General features: G+C 37.5%; 1 pseudogene; it reads left to right on the top strand.

The window, feature by feature from the left end:
- Positions 1–16,795: 16,795 nt before the first annotated feature.
- LOC118521718 (elongation factor 1-alpha 1 pseudogene) lies at positions 16,796–18,190 on the top strand (annotated as a pseudogene).
- The last annotated feature ends 4,277 nt before the right edge of the window (positions 18,191–22,467 follow it).

Raw genomic sequence — 22,467 nt, 5'->3', positions numbered from 1 at the left:
GGCTTTGAATGACACACTGGACTCGATGAACTTAACAGATATATGCAAAACACTCCATCCTAAAACAGCAGAATATACATTCTTTCCAAGTGCACAGGGGACACTCTCCAGAATAGATCCCATATTAGGTCACAAAACAGGCCTCAACAAGTACAGAAAAAATGATGTCATATGGTGCACCTTTTCTGACCACAACTCTGTGAAACTAGAAGTCAGACACAAGAAAAAATCTGAAAGACCACACATGCATAGAGGTTAAACAACATACTACTAAACAATGAATGGGTCAACCAGGAAATCAAAGAAGAAATTAAAAAAAACATGGAAACAAGTGAAAATGAAAACCTTTGGGATGCAGCAAAAGCCACCCTAAGAGGGAAGTATATAGCAATACAGGACTACCTGAAGAAGCAAGTAAAATCTCAAATGAACAACCTAACTTTACACCTAAAAGAGCTAGAAAAAAACAACAAATGAAGCCTAAAGCTACCAGAAGGAAGAAAATATAGATTCAAGCAGAAATACAGGATATAGAAACTAAAGAAAACAATAGAACAGCTAAATGAAACCAGGAGCTGGTTCTTTGAAAAACTTAATAAAATTGATAAACCTCTAGCCAGATGTACCAAAAAGAAAAGAGAAAGGACCCAAAATAAATAAAACCACAAATATGAGAGGATAAATAACAACCAACACCCCAGAAATACAAATACAAGAGAATATTATTAAAAACTATATGCCAACAAATTGGAAAACCTAGAAGAAATGGACAAATTCCTAGACACATATAAATTCCCAAAATGGAAACAGGAAGAAATAGAAAACTTGAACAGACAGACAACCAGCAAAGAAATTGAATAGGTAATCAAAAACTCCTGACAAACAAAAGTCCAGGGCCATATGGTTCACAGGCAAATGCTACCAAACATTTAATGAAGAGTTACCTATTCTTCTCAAACTATTCCAAAAAATAGAAATGCAAGGAAAACTTCCAAATTCATTCTACAAGGCCAGCGTTACCCTGATACCAAAACCAGACAAAGACTCCACTAAAAAGGAGAACTACAGGCCAATATCCCTGATGAACATGGATGCGAAAATTCTCAATAAAATACCAAAAAAACTGAATCCAACTACATATTTAAGAAAATCACTCATCCCAATCAAGTGAGATTTATTCCTGGATTACAAGAGTAGTATAATATTTGCAAATCAATCAACACAATACATCACATTAATTAAAAAAAAAGGATAAGAACTATAAATCATTTCCATAGATGCAGAAAAAAACATTTGACAAAATACAGCATCCATTCTTTTTTTAAAAGATTTTATTTATTTGAGAGAGAGAGCACAAGAAGGGGGGAAGGGTAAGGGAGAGGGAGAAGCAGACTCCCTGCTGAGCAGGGAGACAATGCGGGACTTGATTCCAGAACCCTAGGATCATGACCTGAGCTGAAGGCAGACACTTAACCAACTGAGCCACCCAGGCGCCCTACAGCATCCATTCTTGATAAAAACCCTCAACAAAGTAGGTTCAGAGGGGACATACCTCCACTTAATAAAGGCCATTTATGGAAAACCCATGGCTAATTTCATCCTCAATAGGGAAAAACTGAGAGTTTTTCCTCTACAGTCAGGAAGAAGACAGGGATGTCCACTCTCACCACTTTTATTTATCATAGAAGTGGAAGTCCTAGCCACAGCAACTAGACAACAGAAAGAAATAAAAAAGCATCCAATTCAGTAAGGAAGAAGGAAAATTTTCACTATTTGCAGATGACATGATACTCTATATAAAAAAACCTGAAGGACTCTACCAACAAATTGCTAGAACTGCTAAATGAATTCAGTAAAGCCACAGAATAAAAAATTAATATACAGAAATCTGTTGCATTTCTATATACCAATAATGAAGTAGCAGAAAGAGGAATTAAGGAACCAATCTTATTTACAATTGCACCAACTATGATAAGATACCTAGGAATACCCTAACCAAAGAGGTTAAAGACCTGCACTCTGAAACTATAGAACACTTATGAAAGAAATTGAGAAAGACACAAAGGAATGGAAAGACATTCCATGCTCATGGATTGGAAGAACAAATATTGTTAAAATGTCAATGCTACCCAAAGCAATCTACACATTTAATGCAATCCCACCAAATAACAACACGATTTTTCACAGAAGTAGAACAATCAATTCTAAAATATATATGGAAACACAAAAGACCCAGAATTAGCCAAAAACAACCTTGAAAAAGAAAAGCAAAGCTGGAGGCATCACAATTCCAGACTTCAAGTTATACTACAAAGCCATAATAATCAAAACAGGATGGTACTGGTACAAAAATAGACAAATTAATAGAACAGAATAGAAAACCCAGAAATAAACCTACAATTGTATGGTCAATTAATCTTTGGCAAAGCAGGAAAAAGTATCCAACGGGAAAAGGACAGCCTCTTCAACAGCTGGTGTTGGGAAAATTAGACAGCAACATGGCAAAAGCATGAAACTGGACCACTTTCTTTTTTTTCACTTTTTAAATTTAAATTCAATTAGTCAAAATATAATACATCACTACTTTTTGTTATAATTTTCATGATTCATCAGTTGTGTACAACACTCAGTACTCATCACAGCATGTGCCCTCCTTAATGCCAATCACCCAGTTATCCCATCCCCCTACCCACCTCCTTTTCTGCAACCCTCAGTTTGTTTCCTGGAGTCAAGAGTCTCTCATGGTTTGGTTCCCTCTCTGATTTCTTCCCATTCACTTTTCCCTCCCTGTCCCTATGAGCCTCTGCACTATTCCTTATATTCCACATATGAGTGAAACCATATGATAATTGTCTTTCTCTGATTGACTTACTTCACTTAGTATAATCCCCTCCAGTTCCATCCATGTTGATGTAAGTGGTAGGTATTCATCCTTTCTGATGGCTGAGTAATATTCCATTGTATATATGAACCACATCTTCTTTATCCATTCATCTGTTGAAGGGCATCTCAGTTCCTTCCACAGTTTGGCTATTGTGGACATTGCTGCTATGAACATTGGGGTGTATGTGCCCCTTCTTTTCACTATGTCTGTATCTTTGGGGTAAATACCCAGTAGTGCAATTGCTGGGTCATAGGGTAGTTCTATTTTTAACTTCTTGAGGAACCCCCATATTGTTTTCCAAAGTGGCTGTACCAACTTGCATTCCCACCAACAGTGTAAGAGTTCCCCTTTCTCCACATCCTCGCCAACATTTGTTCTTCCCTGTCTTGTTAATTTTAGCCATTCTAACTGGTGTAAGGTGATATCTCATTGTGGTTTTGAAATGCACTTCCCTGATGGCAAGTGATGTGGAGCATTTTTTTCAGGTGTCTGTTAGCTTTTTGTATGTCTTCTTTGGAGAAGTGTCTGTTCATGTCTTCTGCCCATTTCTTGACTGGATTATTTGTTTTTTGGGTGTTGAGTTCAGTAAGTTCTTTATAGATCTTGGATACCAGCCCTTTATCTGTAATGTCATTTGCTAATATCTTCTCCCATTCTGTCGGTTGTCTTTTGGTTTTTGTGACTGTTTCCTTTGCTGTGCAGAAGCTTTTTATCTTGATGAAGTCCCAAAAGTTCATTTTCACTTTTGTTTTCCTTTTCTTCAGAGATGTGTCTTGGAAGAAGTTGCTGCAGCTGAGGTCAAAGAGGTTATTACCTGTGTTCTCCTCTAGGATTTTGATAGATTCCTGTCTCACATTGACGTCTTTTATCTATTTTGAGTTTACTTTTGTGTATGGTGTAAGAGAATGGTCCAGTTTCATTCTTCTGCATGTGGCTGTCCAAATTTCCCAGCACCATTTATTGAAGAGCCTTTTTTTCCATTGGATATTTTTTCCTGCTCTGTCAAAGATTAGTTGACCATAGAATTGAGGGCCCATTTCTGGGCTCTCTATTCAGTTCCACTGATCTATGTGTCTGTTTTTGTGCCGGTACCATGCTGTCTTGATGATTACAGCTTTGTAATACAGCTTGAAGTCAGGCATTATGATGACCCCAGCCTTGTTTTTCTTTTTCAACATTCCCCTGGCTATTCAGGGTCTTTTCTGGTTCCATACAAATTTCTAGATTGTTTGTTACAGGTCTGTGAAAAATATGAATGGTATTTTGATAGGGATTGCTTTGAATGTGTAGATTGCTCTGGGTAGCATAGATATTTTAACAATGTTTATTCTTCCAATCCATGAGTATGGAATATTTTCCCATCTCTTTGTGTCTTACTCAATTTCACTTTCTTACACCATACACAAAAGTAAATTCAAAATGTATCAAAGAACTAAATGTGTGACCTGAAGCCATAAAAATCCTAGAGGAAGACACAGGCAGTAAACTGTTTGACATTGGCCATAGGGACTTCTTTCTAGATATGTCTCTTGAGGCAAGGGAAACAAAAGCAAAAATAAACTATTGGGACTTCATCAAAATAAAAACTTCTGCACAGCAAAGGAAACAATCAACAGAACTAAAAGGCAAACTATGGAATAGGAGATATTTGCAAATGACATATCTGATAAATGGTGAGTATCCAAAATATATAAAGAACTTATAATACTCAACACCCAATAAACAATAATCCAGTTTGAAAATGGACAGAAGACAAGAAAAGACATTTTTCCAAAGAAGACATAACAGATGGCCAACAGACATAGAAAAAGAGGCTCAACATCACTCATCATCAGGAAAATACAAATCAAAACTACAATGAGATATCACCTCAAACCTGTCAGAATGGCTAAAATCAACATCACAAGAAACAACAGGTGTTGGTGAGGATGTGGAGAAAGGGAAACCCTCTTGCACTGTTGGTGGGAATGTAAACTTGTGTGGCCACTGTGGAAGACAGTTTGGAGGTTCCTCAAAAAAGTAAAAATAGAACTACTCTATGATCCCGCAATTGCACGCTATATATTTACCCAAAGAATGCAAAAATACTAATTCAAATGGATACTTACACCCAGAAGATTACAGCAGCATTATCTATAATAGTCATGTTTTGGAAACAGTCCAAATATCCATCTACTGATGAATGGATAAAGAAGATGTGGTATATATATACAATGGAATATGACTCAGCCATAAAAACGACTGAAATCTTGCCATTTGCAACGATGTGGATGGAGCTAGGGAGTATTATACTGAGTGAAATAAGTCAGTCAGAGAAAGACAAATACCACATGATTTCATTCACATGTGGGGTTTAAGAAAATATATCATATCGTTTCACTCATATGTGGAACATAAGAAAAAGCAGGGAGGACATTAGGAGAAGGAAGGGAAAACTGAAAGGGGGGAGATCAGAGGGGAAGATGAACCATGAGAGACTATGGACTCCAAGAAACAAACTGAGGGTTTTAGAGGGGAGGGTCATGGGGGGAAGGGTTTGCCTGGTGATGGGTGTATAAGGAGGGCACATATTGCACGGAGCACTGGGTGTTATACGCAAACAATGAATCATGGAACACTACATCAAAAACTAATGATGTACTCTATGGTGACATAACATAATAAAAAAATAAACTGGAAAAAAAAAAGAAACATAACAAATGAACAAAGGTGAAAAAAGGAGAGAGAGAGGCAAACCAAGAGACGGACTTTTTAAAAAAGATGTATTTATTTATTTAGGGGGCGAAGGGGCAGAGGGAGGGGAGAGAATCACAAGCAGACTTCCCACTGTGGAGCCCATCATCGGGCTCCATCTCACCACCCTGAGATCATGACCTGAGCCAAAATCAAGAGTTGGATCCTTAACAGACTGAGCCACCCAGGTGCGCCCAGACTTCTTCTTCTTTTTTTTTTTTTTTTCCTTTTTCCCAGACTTCTAACCATAGAGAAACAACTGGTGTTTGCCAGAGGGAAGGTGGGTGGTGGGATGGGTGAAATCAGTGATGGGGATTAAAGAGTGGACTTGTGATGAGCACCAGGTCTTGTATGGAATTGTTGAATCACTATATTGTACACCAGAAAACTAATATTACATTGTATGTTAAGTAACTGGAATTTAAATAAAAACTTGAAATAAAAAAAATAATTTGGTAGGCAAATAGGAAAAAAAGATATACTACAAAGCTGTGGTAATCAAAATAGTATGGTCCTGGCACAAAATTAGACACAAAAATCAATAAAACAGAGTAGAGAACTCAGAAATAAGCAAAAAAAGGCAAGAATATACAGTGAGGAAAGGATGGTCTCTTCGATAAATGGTGATTGGAATACTGGACAGCTACATGCAAAATAATGAAACTGGACCATTTTTTAATATCATACAGAAAAGCAAACTCAAAATGGATTAAACACCTAAATATGAGATCTGAAACCATAAGAGAATACATAGAAGAGAATACACTTTATATTTAATGTGTGTTTCTTTTAGATAGCATAATATTGGTTCTTGGTTTTTTTCTTGAATTCTTGTGGGTTTAGTCTAATAACATCAGTTATTAGTAATAGTTTTATTTAAATATACCAACTTTCTAGCTTTTTCTTGCTTATTGTGTTTTTTCCTTTTTTTCTGCCTTTGGTTTTAATCATGCCTTTTATACTGTTCCATTTCATGTCGTAAATTGAATTATTTATTCCTCTTTTAAAAACTGTTTTAGAGGATACGCTAGGATTTATGATACACATTGTTAAATAAACTGAGCCCATGCTTAAATAATATACCACTTTCAAATAGTGAAAGGATTTTATAAAATTCTTCCTTTTCATCCTTCCAACATTGCTGTCATACATTTCACTTTTATATATGTTATAAACACCTAGTACATTGCTACTGTTTTTGCTTTAAACAATTATTTTATGCTGCATTTCATACAAAGAAAATATTATACATTATATTCATTTATTCCATTTTTGATGCTCTTCATTTCTTTGTGTAGATCAAATTTACAGACCTGTATCATTTTCCTTCTATCCTAATAACTTTCTTAATATTTCTTGTAGGGTAAATCTGTGGACAATGGATTTCAGCTTTTTTTTTTTGTCTGAGAATGTTATTTCTTTTATTATTATTATTATTATTATTATATTACGTTAGTCACCATACATTAGTTTTTGATGTAGTATTCCATGATTCATTGTTTGCGTATCACACCCAGTGCTCCATGCAATATGTGCCCTCCTTAATACCCATCACTGGGCTAACCCATCCCCCAAGCCCCTCCCTTTTGAAACCCTCAGTTTGTTTCCCGTGCTCCATAGTCTCTCATGGTTCATCTCCCCATCTGATTCCCCCCCTTCAGTTTTCCTTTCCTTCTTCCTAATGTCCTCCCTGCTATTCCTTATGTTCCACATATGAGTGAAACCATATAATTGTCTTTCTCTGCTTGACTTACTTCATTTAGCATAATCCCCTCCAGTTCCATCCATGTTGATGCAAATGGTGGGTATTCATCCTTTCTGATGGCTGAATAATATTCCATTCTATATATGAACCACATCTTCTTTATCCATTCATCTGTTGAAGGGCATCTCGGGTCTTTCCACAGTTTGGTTATTGTAGACATTGCTGCTATGGACATTGGGGTGCAGGTGCCCCTTCTTTTCACTACATCTATATCTTTGGGGTAAATACCTAGTAGTGCAACTGCTGGGTCATAGGGTAGTTTTATTTTTAACTTTTTGAGGAACCTCCATACTGTTTTCCAAAGTGGCTGTACCAACTTGCATTCCCACCAACAGCATAAGAGGGTTCCCCTTTCTCCACAACCTCTCCAACATTTGTTGTTTCTTGCCTTGTCAATTTTTGCCATTCTAACTGGTGTAAGTTCGTATCTCAGTGTGGTTTTGATTTGAATTTCCCTGATGGCTAATGACGTTGAATATTTTTTCATGTGTCTGTTAGCCATTCGTATGTCTTCTTTGGAGAAGTGTCTGTTCATGTCTTCTGCCCATTTTTTGACTTGATTATCTGTTTTTTGGGTGTTGAGTTCAAGAAGTTCTTTTTTGTTATTATTATTATTATGTTATGTTAATCACCATACATTACATCTTGCTGGAGTGGTGGGGAGTGGGAGGGATGGGGTGGCTGGGTGATAGACATTGGGGAGAGTATGTGCTATGGTGAGTACTGTGAATTGTGTAAGACTGTTGAATCACAGACCTGTACCTCTGAAACAAATAATACATTATATGTTAAAAAAAAGAGAGAGAAGTTCTTTATAGATCTTAGATACCAGCCCTTTATCTGTAATGTCATTTGCAAAAATCTTCTCCCATTCCGTGGGTTGCCTCTTAGTTTTGTTGTCTGTTTCCTTTGCTGTGCAGAAGCTTTTTATCTTGATGAAGACCCTGAATCACCAAGGAAATGTTGAAAAAGAAAAACAAAGCTGGAGGCATCACATTGCCTGATTTCAAGCTATATTGCAAATCTGTGATCACCAAGACAGCATGGTACTGGCACAAAAACAGACACATAGATCAATGGAACAGAAATGGACCCTCAACTCTATGGTCAATTAGTCTTCAACAAATCAGGTAAAAATATCCAATGGAAAAATTACATTCTCTTCAATGAATGGTGCTGGGAAAATTGGACAGCTATATATAGAAGAATGAAATTGGACCATTCTCCTACACCATACACAAAGATAAACTCAAAATGGATGGAAAACCTCAATGTGAGACAGGAATCCATCAAAATCCTAGAGGAGAACATAGGCAGTAACCTCTTCGACAATGACCACAGCAACTTCTTTCAAGACACGTCTCCAAAGGCAAGGGAAACAAAAGCAAAAATGAACTTTTGGGACTCCATCAAGATGAGAATGTTATTTCTTTTTCAATTTTGAAAAATATTTGGTGAGATTTATAATTCTTGGTTGAAATTTTTTTCAATATTTATAGATGTCACTCCAATGTGTCCTTGCTTGCATGGTGTATTAGTTTCCTAGGGCTACTGCAACAAATTACCACAAACTGGGTGGCTTTAAACAACAGAAATTTATTCTCTCACAGTTCTGAAAGTTAGAAGTCCAAAATCAAGGTGTCAGTAAAGCCATACTTACTCTGAGACTTTGGATAGAATCCTCTCTTGCTTCTTCATGGATTCTGGTGGTGGTTAATAGTCTTTGGTGTTCCTTGGCTTGCAGCTGCATCACAGCAATCTCTGGATTTCTTGTCACATGATATTCTCCCAGTGAGTCCTTTTTTTTCTTTTTATAAAAGATACTAGTCATGTTGGATTAGGGCTCACCCTAATTGAGTATGACCTCATGTTAACTTGATTACATCTGCAAAGACTCTGTTTCTGAATAAGGTTACACTTATTCGCAGCTACTAGGGTTTAGGACTTCATCATATTTGTGGGGAGGACACAACTAAACCCACAACAGAGTTTGTGATGAAGATTTACTCTAACTCTTATTCTTCCTTTGTAGGAAATACATGTATTTTCTCTTGTTGCCTTCAAGGTTTTCTCTTTGTCTTTCTTTTTCAGGAGCTTCAATATTATATGCCTAACTCTGTGTGTATGTGTGTGGGGTGTGTGTGCGTGTGTGTGTGTGTGTGGTATTTATCCTATTTGGTGTTCTCTGAACTTCTTGGATATGTGGTTTGGTGACTATTAATAATTTTGGAGAAATATCATCAGTTATTTCTTTTATTTATTTATTTGAGAGAGAGAGAAAGAGAGAGAGAGCATGCATGAGCAGGGGGGAGGGACAGAGGGTAGAGGAAGAAGCAGACTCCCTGCTGAGCAGGGAGCCTGACACAGGGCTCAATCCCAGGACCCTGGGATCATGACCTGAGCCAAAGGCAGATGCTTAACTGACAGAGCCACTCAGGGTCCCCTATTATTTCTTTAAATATTTCTTCTGCCCCATTCTCTCTTCTTTTTCTCCAGTTACATGTGTTACACCATTTGATGTCCTGCATCTCTTAGATGCCCTATTGTCTTTTTATTTTCACTCATTTTTGCATAAAAATTTGGGCAATTCCTATACCTCATTTTTTAGTTTATTGATTCATTCCTTGACTATGAAAATCTACTGGGAAGCCTTTCAAAGGCATTCTTCATATTTGTTACTATATTTTTTATTTCTATGATTTCCTTGGGTTCTTATAGTTTCCATCTCTTTGCTAATATAACCTATATGCTCTTGCATGTGATCAACTTTTTCTGTTAGAACCTTTAATATATTAATCATAGTTATTTTAAGTTCTTTATCTGATAGTTTCATCATCTGTGTCATATCTGAGTCTGGTTTTGATAATTGATTGGTCTCTCCAGATTGTGATTTTTAAAAAACTTCTGACCCCTTTCACCCATGTTTTATTTTAACTTATGGCATCCTTTGTAAAATTTTTTGAAAGCCTGGCATGTTATTTAAGGTACTAGATATGAGGGAACTAGGCCTCTAGTGTGCAGATTTGTGTTAAGCTAGCCAGGAATTGTACTATATTTGAAGTGTGTTTTTTTTCATTTCTTGGTTACCAGTGTTGAAATTTACATCTTGCTCTGGATAGTAGAGGCTTGAAATTCCTCTGGTGGTATTATTTTTCTCCCATATTAGCTTTTGTTGTTCTCTTTATCTGGCTTTCAAGAAAGAATCTGTCTCTTGTAGCTCTCCCAGCTGTACTTGCTATTGTTACTAAATGCTTTTTACTGTGGTGATAGAGTATGGGGAATCAGTGTGGGGGGGTGGGCATTATGTGATGTCCTTATTATGCCTCAGTCTTTGGGGAACACAGTGAGTCTGTCTTTCAGTGATGTTACCTTTATAGGCTTTTCTGTCACTCATGGAAGGCTAGAGCTTTCATCATCCTCATTTCCTCCCCCCAGCTAAAGCAGCTATTTACCAAAATTCGCTGTCTATAGGTTGAGGATTTTCTCCCTACAGATTAAGGCTTTTCTTTCATTTTTCACCTAGTGAAATTGTGGACCTGGATCTGGGCAGAGTTCCATTTTTCCAGCTGCATTAGTATATCACTAGTATCTCCAGGTGATATACTCATCTTTTAATTAAAAATTTTGTTCCATGGGGCTCCTGGGTAGCTCAGTCGGTTAAGTGTCTGCCTTCAGCTCAGGTCATGATCCCAGCATCCTGGGATCGAGCCCCATGTCAGGCTCCCTGCTCAGCGGGGAGTCTGCTTCTCCCTCCCCCTGCTCTTGCTCTCTCTCTCCCTCTTAAATAAATAAATAAATAAATAAATAAGATTTTTAAAAAATTTTGTTCTATGAAGTGAAAGAGTCTTGGCAGATTTCCCAGTGACTTGCTCTTCCCTTGTCCTAACCAACATCATAAAGGTGGGAGGTAATTTCTGTAGGTTCTTCTTAATCTTCATTTTCAGAGCTTGGTGGATTTCCTCCAAAAGCTTGCAAAAGGGTGGGAAACTCCCTTGCTCAGGTCATTGTATCTCACTGAAAGTACCTGTCTCTCTCCAAATTCAGCACGGCTGTTAGTTCTGTAAATTTAGTTATATGTTGGAACCAGTCATTAATATATTGTTTATCCATCTGTTTTTCTATATCTTTCCATCTTTGAGCTTAAACTGGAAGTCTAACCTTCATTTTTGAAGGGTACTCATGACTCACAGTGAGTACAGAATATTGGTTTTATGTTTTTGATTTTTTTCATTTAATGCATTAAAGATGTCACTCAGTTATCTTCCTGTTTGAGAATTCTGCTATAAAATTTATCTTATTCTTTTGGGCAATGTATCTTTTTTCTATAGCTGCTTTCAAGATTTTCTTTGGTTTTCAGCAGTTTAAATGTCATATGCCTGTGTGTCCGTGTGTGTGTGTGTGTGTGTGTGTGTGTGTGTGTGTGCTGGTATTTATCTTGCTTGGTATTCTTTAAACTTCATGGTTCTATGGCTTGTTGTCTGTCATTAATTTTGGTTAATTCATGACCATTATTTTTTCAAGTATTAAGTCTGGCCTGCTCTTTCTTTCTTTTCATTATGGAATTTCAATTACACATATGTTACACTGTTTGATATTGTCCCACAGCTCTTGGATGTTCTTTTTTTTTTTTTACTGTATTTTTCTCTTTGTATTTGAATTTGGATAATTTCTATTGACCTATCTTCAAATTCAGATTTTTCATAGCTGTTTTGAGAACATTGGTGACAACATAACAAAATAAAATTTTAAAAAAGAATATTGATGAGCCTGTTGAAGGCATTATTCATTTCTGTCGGTGTTTCTTTTATTTCTAGCATTTTGAATCTTTCTTACAGCTTTTATCTCTTTTCTTAAATTACTTATCTAATCTTGCATGTTCTCTACCTCTTCCAGTAGAGCCTTTAACATTAGTTATAATTATTTTAAATTCTCTGCCTGATATTTCCAACACCTGTGTCATATCTGAGTCTAATTTTAATGATTACTTTGTCTTTTCAGACTGTGTTTTTCTTGCCTCTCTTTATGCCTTGTAGTTTTTTGTTGCAAGCTGGACATGTATAGGATAGCAGACACTGAGATAAATATTTTTAATGCTTGGATATGAGCCAGTTTTTCCCTCTTCTAGGCCTTTACTGCGGAGGTGTGTTTTAATGTGGTCTGGAACATGCACTGCAGCTGAAATTTGTTGTTGCTATGGTTACCAGAATTGAAGATTACTGTTGCTTTGGTTACCAGATTAAAGGGGAATTTTTTTTTTTGTTATTGTTGCTATGGGTACGAGAACCTTAATATTCTTCCAGTAATTTATTTTCTCTCTCACCACTTGAACCTTAATATTCTTCCAGTAATTTATTTTCTCTCTCACCACTTGTGCTTCTCCCCAGAGTGACTCTGTCTCTTGTGGTTCTACCAGTTGTATTTCACTGTTATATTTGTTGTATACTTGTTAGGTTTGTGTGAGGAATAAGCCTGATGAATGTATTTGATCTTTTGATTTAGTCTCAGTGTTAGGCAGGCACTGTATACCCGAGTCTTAAGCACGTGGATTACCCAAGTCTTCCTGCCTCTCCTCCAGATACAATGATGGGCTTAACAAGAATTCCTTTCCCTCCTCCAGAGGAAGAGCCTTGTTTTCCCCCCTGTTCCCTTACCCTATGTACAGTGGCTTTCCAGCAGTGTCCTCAAATTAATGTTGTGATGCCCCCTCCTCTTTTGTATTGAGGCTTTTCTTACTTGGGAAAGATAGGGGAGATGGGTCTGGGCAGAGTTTTGGTGGTGAGCGTTGTGCCCTGTCCCAGTTGTAATGGAATTCCATCAGTGCCCTCAGGATGCAGGTTTTGATGAATTTTCCCTTAAAGATTAATTTTTTCTATAATATAGACAGAGTCTATGGGCAGGGTGGATTTGGTAGTGGTTGTTGTTGCCTTCCCCTCAGACAGCATCAAAGAGAAAGTTTTCTCTGATTACTTGCTAATTCTCCCTGTGAAAGCTTGGTGGGGTCTCCTAAGGAAAAACCTGCCAAGAGTGTGGGAAACTTTTATGCCTGTGGCCCACAGTGTTTCACATTCTTAGGCTTGTCCATGCTAGGCCTTTAGCAATTTATTAAATTATTTCTAATTTAATCTTCCTGCCACCTTATATGGTATCTGGTGGCATATGTCTCAAGTAAACAGACACCAAAATAGTGCTTATAGCTGAGGGTTCCATTCTGTGTCAAAATTTTGAGTTTGGCTTTTTGCTCTGTTTTCTGAGGAGTTTAAGAAAATTAATTTGCAGTCCATCCAGCTTTTTTCTTGCCATAATGATGGTAAAAATATTCTCTTGCTTTCTACATTTTGAAATGAAAGCAGAAATCAATGAATAAGTCAATTTTATATCAAAATTTGGGTATAAATTGTTATTTTGACATTTGAATAAATACGTGAGACATTTGTGTTTGGCTAGTGTCTAAATGAGATTTTGAGACAATAGAATGAGAAAATATGAAATCTGATAATGAACGTTTGTTATAGTTTTATATGATGCATACCCATTCTGGTGTCACCATTGCCCATCCATTGTCACACATTCACTCACACATCACTGGTGACTATTCATATAGTCACATGTACACACATGCACACAGTCAGATATAAAACCCCCATTAACCAACCCTTCCCTTGTTTCATACATTCATGGTCCAACACAAACTCCTCTCTCTCAAAGCCCCTGCTCTCCTATTTTCCAGCTTACTGAAAGGCATCAGCACCTCCCAGTCACCCAAACCACAAGGCAATCTGGAGTCAACCTTGGATTCCCCACATATTCCCTCACCAAGACTTTTCTGGCCAACCTCAACTGTTTTTCTGTAGTCCATTCCCTCTTTAGCAACCCAATGGCCACTGTCTTATTTCAGTGTCCCCCTGGACCACTAGAACAGCATTCTCACTGACACCCTTCCAATATATCATCTGTCCTACAAAAAAATGGTCTTTATGATGCACACAAATGTGGCCACATCACTACTCTGACTAAATACCAATTATTAATGGCTTCCTTAGGATAAAGTCCACATTTTATTTAGTTAGGCCTTTAAAGGCCTTCTTGACCTGATTTCTGAATATCTCTTCTTCTGTGTGTAAAGGTGTCTCTCCTCTTATGGACAAGACAGGACTACTAACCAGTGATTCTGTTTTAGTTGCCTTTGGTTCCTCGATGGCTAGCAACAAGCTTGAAATTTGGAAGGCCATCAATAGCTTCACTAACACATCATGCATAATATATTTCAGATATTACTATATTGATTTAATTATAATATATACATAGCATATTTTAAAACTACCCTCAAACATGACAGAAATATGATCAGATCACTCTCTGTTTCTCAATCAGAAATTTGTGTATCTTGGGATGCAGCAAAGGCAGTCATAAGAGGGAAGTATATAGCAATACAAGCCTACCTCAAGAAGTAAGAAAAGACTCAAATACACAACCTAACATACACCTAACGGAGCTAGAAAGGAATAGCAAATAAAGCCTAAAGACATCAGAAGAAGAGGAATAATAAAGATTAGAGCAGAAATAAATTATATAGAAACAAACAAACAAACAAAAACTCAGAACAGATCAATGAAACTGGGAGTTGGTTCTTTGAAAGAAATAATAAAATTGATAAACACTTACTCAGACATATCAAAAAGAAAAGAAAGGACCCAAATAGATAAAATCACAAATGAAAGAGGAGAGATCACAACCCACACGACAGAAATACAAACAACACTAAGAGAATATAATGAAAGATTATATGCCACAGAACTGGAAGAATTGGATAAATTCCTAAAAATATACAAACTACCAAAACTGAAAGAAGAAGAAATAGAAAATTTGAACAGACCCATAAGCAACAAAAAATTGAATCAGTAATCAAAAATCTCCCAACAAACAAAAGTTCAGGGCCAAATAGCTTCCCAGGGGAATTCTACCAAACATTTAAAGAAGAGTTAATATCTATTCTTCTCAAACTGTTTCAAAAAATAGAAATGGAAGGAAAACTTCAAAACTCATTCAACAAGTCCAGAATTACCTTGATTCCAAAGCCAGACAAAGACTCCACTAAAAGGAGAATTTCAAGCCACTATCTCTGATGAACATGGAAGCAAAAATTCTCAACAAGCTACTAGCAAACCGAATCCAAAAATACATTTAAAAACTTATTCACTGGGACGCCTGGGTGGCTCAGTTGGTTAAGCGTCTGTCTTTGGCTCAGATCATGATCCTGGGGTCCTGGGATCGAGTCCTGCATTGGGCTCCTTGCTTAGCGGGGAGCCTGCTTCTCCCTTTGCCTATCGTTCCCCCTGCTTGCGCTCTCTCTCTCTCTCTGATGAATAAATAAAATCTTTAAAAAAACTTATTCACCATGATGAAGTGGGATTTACTCCTGGGCTGCAGGGGTGGATCAATATTTGCAAATCAATCAATGTGATACACCGCATTAATAAAAGAAAGTATAAGACTATATGATCCTTTCAATAGATGCAGAAAAAGCATTTGACAAAATACAGCATCTATTCTTGATAAAAACCCTCAACAAAGTAGAGTAGATGGAAAATACCTCAAGATAATAAAGGCCATATACATAAGACCCACAGCTAAAATGGCCCTCAATGGGAAAAATCTGAAAGCTTTTCCCCTAAGGTCAGGAACAAGACAAGGATGTTCATTCTCAACATTGTTATTTAACATAGTACTGGAGGTCCTAGCAATCAGACCACAAAAAGAAATACAAGGCATCCAAATAAGCAAGGAAGAAGTCAAACTTTCACTATTTGCAGACAACATGATACCCTATGTAGAAGACCCAAAAGACCCCACCAGAAAATTACTAGAACTGATATATGAATTCACAAAGTCAGGGATATAAAATCAATGTACAGAAATTTGTTGCATTTCTATACACAAATAATGAAACAGCAGAAAAAGAAATCAAGGAATTGATCCCATTTACAATTGCAGCAAAAAACATAAGATACCTAGGAATAAACCTAAGCAAAGAGGTAAAAGATCTGTACTATGAAAACTGTAGAACACTTATGAAAGAAATTGAAAGGACACAAAGAAATGGAAAAACATTCCATGCTCATGGATTGGAAGAACATTGTTAAAATGTCTATGCTATCCAAAGCAATCTACACATTCAATGAAATCCTTATCAAAATACCACCAGCATTTTCCACAAAGCTAGAACAAACAATCCAAAAATTTGTATGGAACCACTAAAGACCCCTAAGAGGCAAAGCAATCTTGAAAAAGAGAAGCAAAGTGGGAGGCATCACAATGCCTGACTTCAAGCTATATTAAAAAGCTGTAGCTTTTTTGCAATGGGTTTGCTGCCAGAACACAGGTGTCATGAAAACCACCACTAGACCTAAACCAAAATGGGGAAGGAAAAAACTCACATCAATCTCATCATCATGGGACACGTAGATTTGGGCAAGTCTACCAACTCCTGGTCATTTGACCTACAAATGTGATGGGATCGACAAAAGAACTATCGAAAAATTTGAGAAGGAGGCTGCTGGGATGGGAAAGGGCTCCTTCAAGTATGCCTGGGTCTTGGATAAACTGAAAGCTGAACGTGAACGTGGTATCACCATTGATATCTCCCTGTGGAAATTTGAGACCAGCAAGTATGTGACCATCATTGATGCCCCAGGACACAGAGACTTTATCAAAAACATGATTACAGGCACATCTCAGGCTGACTGTGTTGTCCTGATTGTTGCTGCTGGTGTTGGTGAATTTGAAGTAGGTGTCTCCAAGAATGGGCAGACCCATGAGCATGCCCTTCTGGCCTACACACTGGGTGTAAAACAACTAATTTTTGGTGTTAACAAAATGGATTCCACTGAGCCACCCTATAGCCAGAAGAGATATGAGGAAATCATTAAGGTGGGCAGCACCTACATTAAGAAGATCGGCTACAACCCCTACACAGTAACATTTGTGCCAATTTCTGGTTGGAATAGTGAAAACATGCTGGAACCAAGTGCTAACATGTCTTGGTTCAAGGGATGGAAAGTCACCCATAAAGATGGGAATGCCAGTGGAACCACACTGCTTGAAGCTCTGGATTACCGTCTGCCACCAACTCATCCAACTGTCAAGCCCTTGCATCTACCCTTCCAAGATGTCTACAAAATTGGTGGTATCAGTGCTGTCCCTGTGGGCAGAGTGGAGACTGGTGTTCTTAAATTTGGCATGGTGGTCACCTTTGCTCTAGTCAATCTTATAACTGAAGTAAAGTCTGTTGAAATGCACCATGAAGCTTTGAGCAAGGCTCTTGCTGGGGACAATGTGGGCTTCAATGTGAAGAACATATCTGTCAAAGATGTTTGTTGTGGCAATGTGGCTGGTGACAGCAAAAATGATCCACCAATGGAAGCAGCTGGCTTCACGGCTCAGGTGATTATCCTGAACCATCCAGGCCAAATCCGTGCTGGATATGCACCTGTGCTGGATTGTCACACAGCTCACATTGCTTGCAAGTTTGCTGAGCTGAAGAGACGATAGATTGTTGTTCTGGAAAAAAGCTGGAAGATGGTCCCAAGTTCTTGAAATCTGGCAATGCTGCCATTGTTGATATGGTTCCTGGCAAGCCTATGTGTGTTGAGAGCTTCTCTGACTATCCTTCTCTGGGCTGTTTTGCTGTTCGTGACATGAGACCGATGATTGCCGTGGGTATCATCAAAGCAATGGACAAGAAGGCAGCTGGAGCTGGCAAGGTCACCAAGTCTGCCCAGAAAGCTCAGAAGGCTAAATGAATATTATCCCCAATATCCACTGCCACCCCAGGCTTAATCAGTGGTGGAAGAATGGTGTCAGAACTGTTTGTGTTAATTGGCCATTTAAGTTTAATAGTAAAAGACTGGTTAATGATAACAATGCACCGTAAAACCATCAGAAGGAAAGGAAAATGTTTTGTGGACCATTTGTTTTTTCCTGTGTGTGGTAGTTTTAAGTTATTGGTTTTTAAAATCAGTACTTTTTAATGGAAACAACTTGACCAAAAATCTGTCACAGAATTTTGAGACCCATTAAAACATAAATTTAATGAGGAAAAAAAAAGCTGTAGTCATCAAGACCGTGTGGTACTGGCACAAAAACAGACACATAGATCAGTGGAATGGAATAGAACGCCCACAAATGGACCCACAACTATATGGTCAACTAATATTCGGCAAAGCAGGAAAGCACATCCTGTGAAAACAAAGACAGTCTCTTCCACAAATGGTGTTGGGAAAACCGGACAGCAACATGCAGAAGAATGAAAGGGACCCCTTTATTACTCCATATGCAAAAATAACTTCAAAATGGATGAAAGACCTAAATGTGAGACAGGAAACTATCAAAATCCTAGAGGAGAACATAGGCAATACCCTCTTTGACATCAGCTGTAGCAGCTTCTTACTAGATATGTCTACTGAGGCAAGGGAAACAAAACCTGTAATAAGCTATTGGGACTTCATCAAAATAAAAAGCTTTTGCACATCGAAGGAAACAATCAACAAAGCTAAAAGGCAACCTGGGTGCCTGGGTGGCTCAGGTGGTTAAGCATCTGACTCTTGATTTCAGCTCAGGTCATGATCTCAGGATCTTGAGATTGAGCCCACATCAGGCTCCATGGTCAGTGGGGAGTCTGCTCAAGATTCTCTCTCCCTCTGCCCTCTGCCCCTCGCCCCACTCTCCCTAAATCTTTTTTTAAAAAAACCTAAAAGGCAACCTACTGAATAGGAGAAGGTATTTCCAAATGATATATCTGATAAAGGGTTAATATCTAAAATCTATAAAGAACTTATTAAGCTCAACCCCCCAAAATAAATAATGCAGTTAAGAAATGTGCAGAAGATATGAACAGACATTTCTCCAAAGAAGACATCCAGATGGCCAACAGACACATGAAAAGATGCTCAACATCACTAATCATCAGGGAAATGCAAATCAAAACTACAATGAGATATCACCTCACACCTGTCAGAATCACTGAAATCAACAACACAAAAAACAATAGGTGTTGGTGAGGTTGTGGAGAAGGAGGAACCCTATTGCATTGTTGGTGGGAATGTAAACTTGCACAGCCACTGTGGAAGACAGTATGGAGTTTCCTTAGAACGTTAGAAAATAGAACTACCCTATGATCCAGTAATCACACTACTGGTTATTTACTCAAATAATACAAAAACACTAATTCAAAGGGATATATGCACCCCTATGTTTATAGCAGCATTATTTACAATAGCCAAATTATGGAAGCAGCTCAAGCATCCATCAATAGATTAATGGATAAAGAGGATGTGGTATATATACACAATGGAATATTATGCAGCCATAAAAAGAAAGAAATCTTGCCATTTGCAATGGCATAGATGGGGCTGGAGAGTATAATACTAAGTGAAATAAGTCATTCAGAGAAAGACAAATACCATATGATTTCACTTATATGTGGAATTTAAGATACAACAGCAACAAAAGAGTAAAAGAAAGAAAGAGGGAAAGAGAGAGAAGCCAAGAAAGAGATTCTAACTATAGAGAACAAACTGATGGTTATCAAATGGGAGGTGGGGGATGGGATGGGTGAAATAGGTGATGCGGATTAAGGAGTGCACTTGCTGTGATGAGCACTGGGTGATGTATGGAGTTGTTGAATCTATTGTCTATTGAACCTACTATATTGTATTCTTGAAACTAATATAACACTATATATTAACTATACTGGAATTAAAATTAAAATATAATTACATTTTAAAAAACAGCAGGATTTTTGGAAATTGACAAGTTCATTCTAAAATGTATATGGAAATGTAAATGGAGAGAAAGAGCCAATTAATCTTGAAGAAGCATAGCTGAAGGGCTCTGTAAAAAGAGTTAATAGAAAGTTATAATGAAGACATTGTATTACTGGTGCAAGGATAAACAGACAGATGGAATAGACTAAAGAGTCCAGAAACACACATGTGCATATATGGTCACTGATGATGTAAATGCCATTGCAATGAGGTGGGGAAAAGATGGTCTTTTTAATAACTTGTGCAGTATCAATTATATATCTCTACAGGGGGAAAAAAGGAATATTCCCCCATCTTCACAAAATGTGAAATAATCCATTTGAGCTGTATTTCACACCTAAGTAAGAAATGTAAAATAATAAAGCTCTCAGAAGAAAATGCAGGCAGGCAGCTGGGGTGGCTTGCTGGAGCCCGCGTGGGCAATAAGGACTTTGTTCTCTAAATATTGAGGTTCTAGGTTCTGATTGTTGATCACAGCTTTTCATGGCTGAGGTGCTGGCATCTTCTCAGAAAGTTAAACACAGAACTATCACATGACCTAGCAATTTTACTTGTAGGTATATATCTAGAAAATTTGAGAGCAAGAACTCAAACAGAAATTTGTATACCCATGTTCATAGCAGCATTATTGACAGTAGCCAAAAGGTGTAAACAGCCATGTGTCCATCAACTGATGAATGGATAAACAAAATGTGGTATACTCATTCAATGGAATATTGATCAGATATAAAAAATGAAATTTTGATATATGTCTCAACATGGACGGACCTTGAAAACATTATGCTAACTAAAATAAGCCAGACACAGTAAAACAAATACTATATTTGTGTTTATACCATATAATGTATTCCACTTACATGGGTTACCTAGGATAGGCAAATTCACTCATACAGGCAAAAAATAGAATAGAGATTGCTAGGGGCTGGTGGGAGGAAGAAATGGGGAGTTATTCTTTAATAGGTTTATGTTAGGGATGATGACAAACTTTTTAGGTATAGTTAGTGGTGATGGTAATGAGTACATTGTAAATGTATTTAATACCACGAATTTTATACTTATGGATGGTTAAAATGATAAATATTATGTTGTTTACATTTTACCACACATTTTTTTAAATGGTATGATCATTTTGGAGATTTCTTTGGTACTATTTAATAAAGCTGAGTGTAGGCAATGTCCTATCACCTAGCTGTTCAGCTCCTAGATAACTACACAAATTCACATATATAAGTACAATTATCACTAAAGTCTGTACAATATTGTTCATATAGCAAAATATGTACTATCCCAGACAAAAAACTACCCAAATATTCATAACAAGTAAAATTAATGAATAAATTATACACATTCACATGACAGAATATAATGTAACAATAAGATATTGAGTAACTACCAGAACCAAGAGCATGGATAAAATACAGGAAAATGATGTTGAGTGAAAAGAAGCTAAACACAAAAGACTCTATACCGTATGATTCCATTTACATAAATTTATCTTTTTGTAGTTTTACAGTTTTATTAACACAAATACGACGTGCACATGAGCAGTCTATTCATTTTCTTGGCTGCGCAGCATAGCATTGGGACTGGTAACTCAGATGGCCAGCTGGGTTGGTCTTTCCAGTGGCTTTGTGGTTCTTGGAGGAGACATTGTGAGCAATCTCTGCACAGTAAGATTTGTTGCACATCAGGAGCACTTCAAGCTCCTTGACATTGTGGACTAGGAACTTCAGAAGCCACAGGGCAGCATGTGTTTTGTTTTCTTGTTGCTCCTGTAACAGTTTTGGGCATCAAGATCTAGCCCTTGAATCTTCTGTGCACCCTATTGTCCATGAGTCTGGGTTTCCACCAGTTGTGCTTAATTTTGACATATGGGTCTGACTGGTGCTGGATGAACTTCTTGATTCTCTTTTTAATGGTACTGGGCTTCAACAGAGGTCTGAGGGCAGCCATGATGCCAAGCAAGAGATGGCTCAAAAACAAGTCATTCTTAAGAATTATCAAAACTACATTTAAAGAGGAGAACCCAGGGGCGCCTGGGTGGCTCAGTCGTTAAGCGTCTGCCTTCGGCTCAGGTCATGATCCCAGCGTCCTGGGATCAAGCCCCACATCGGGCTCTCTGCTCCGCGGGAAGCCTGCTTCTCCTTCTCCCACTCCCCCTGCTTGTGTTCCCTCTCTCGCTGTGTCTCTCTCTGTCAAATAAATAAATAAAATCTTTAAAAAAAAAAATAAATAAATAAAGAGGAGAACCCAATAGGAATGTG

The sequence above is a fragment of the Halichoerus grypus genome, chromosome X (assembly GCF_964656455.1).
Source record: "Halichoerus grypus chromosome X, mHalGry1.hap1.1, whole genome shotgun sequence".
NCBI lineage: Eukaryota > Metazoa > Chordata > Mammalia > Carnivora > Phocidae > Halichoerus > Halichoerus grypus.
Note: the sequence above shows the minus strand (reverse complement) of the source record. Positions and strands in the feature narration are given on the sequence as shown.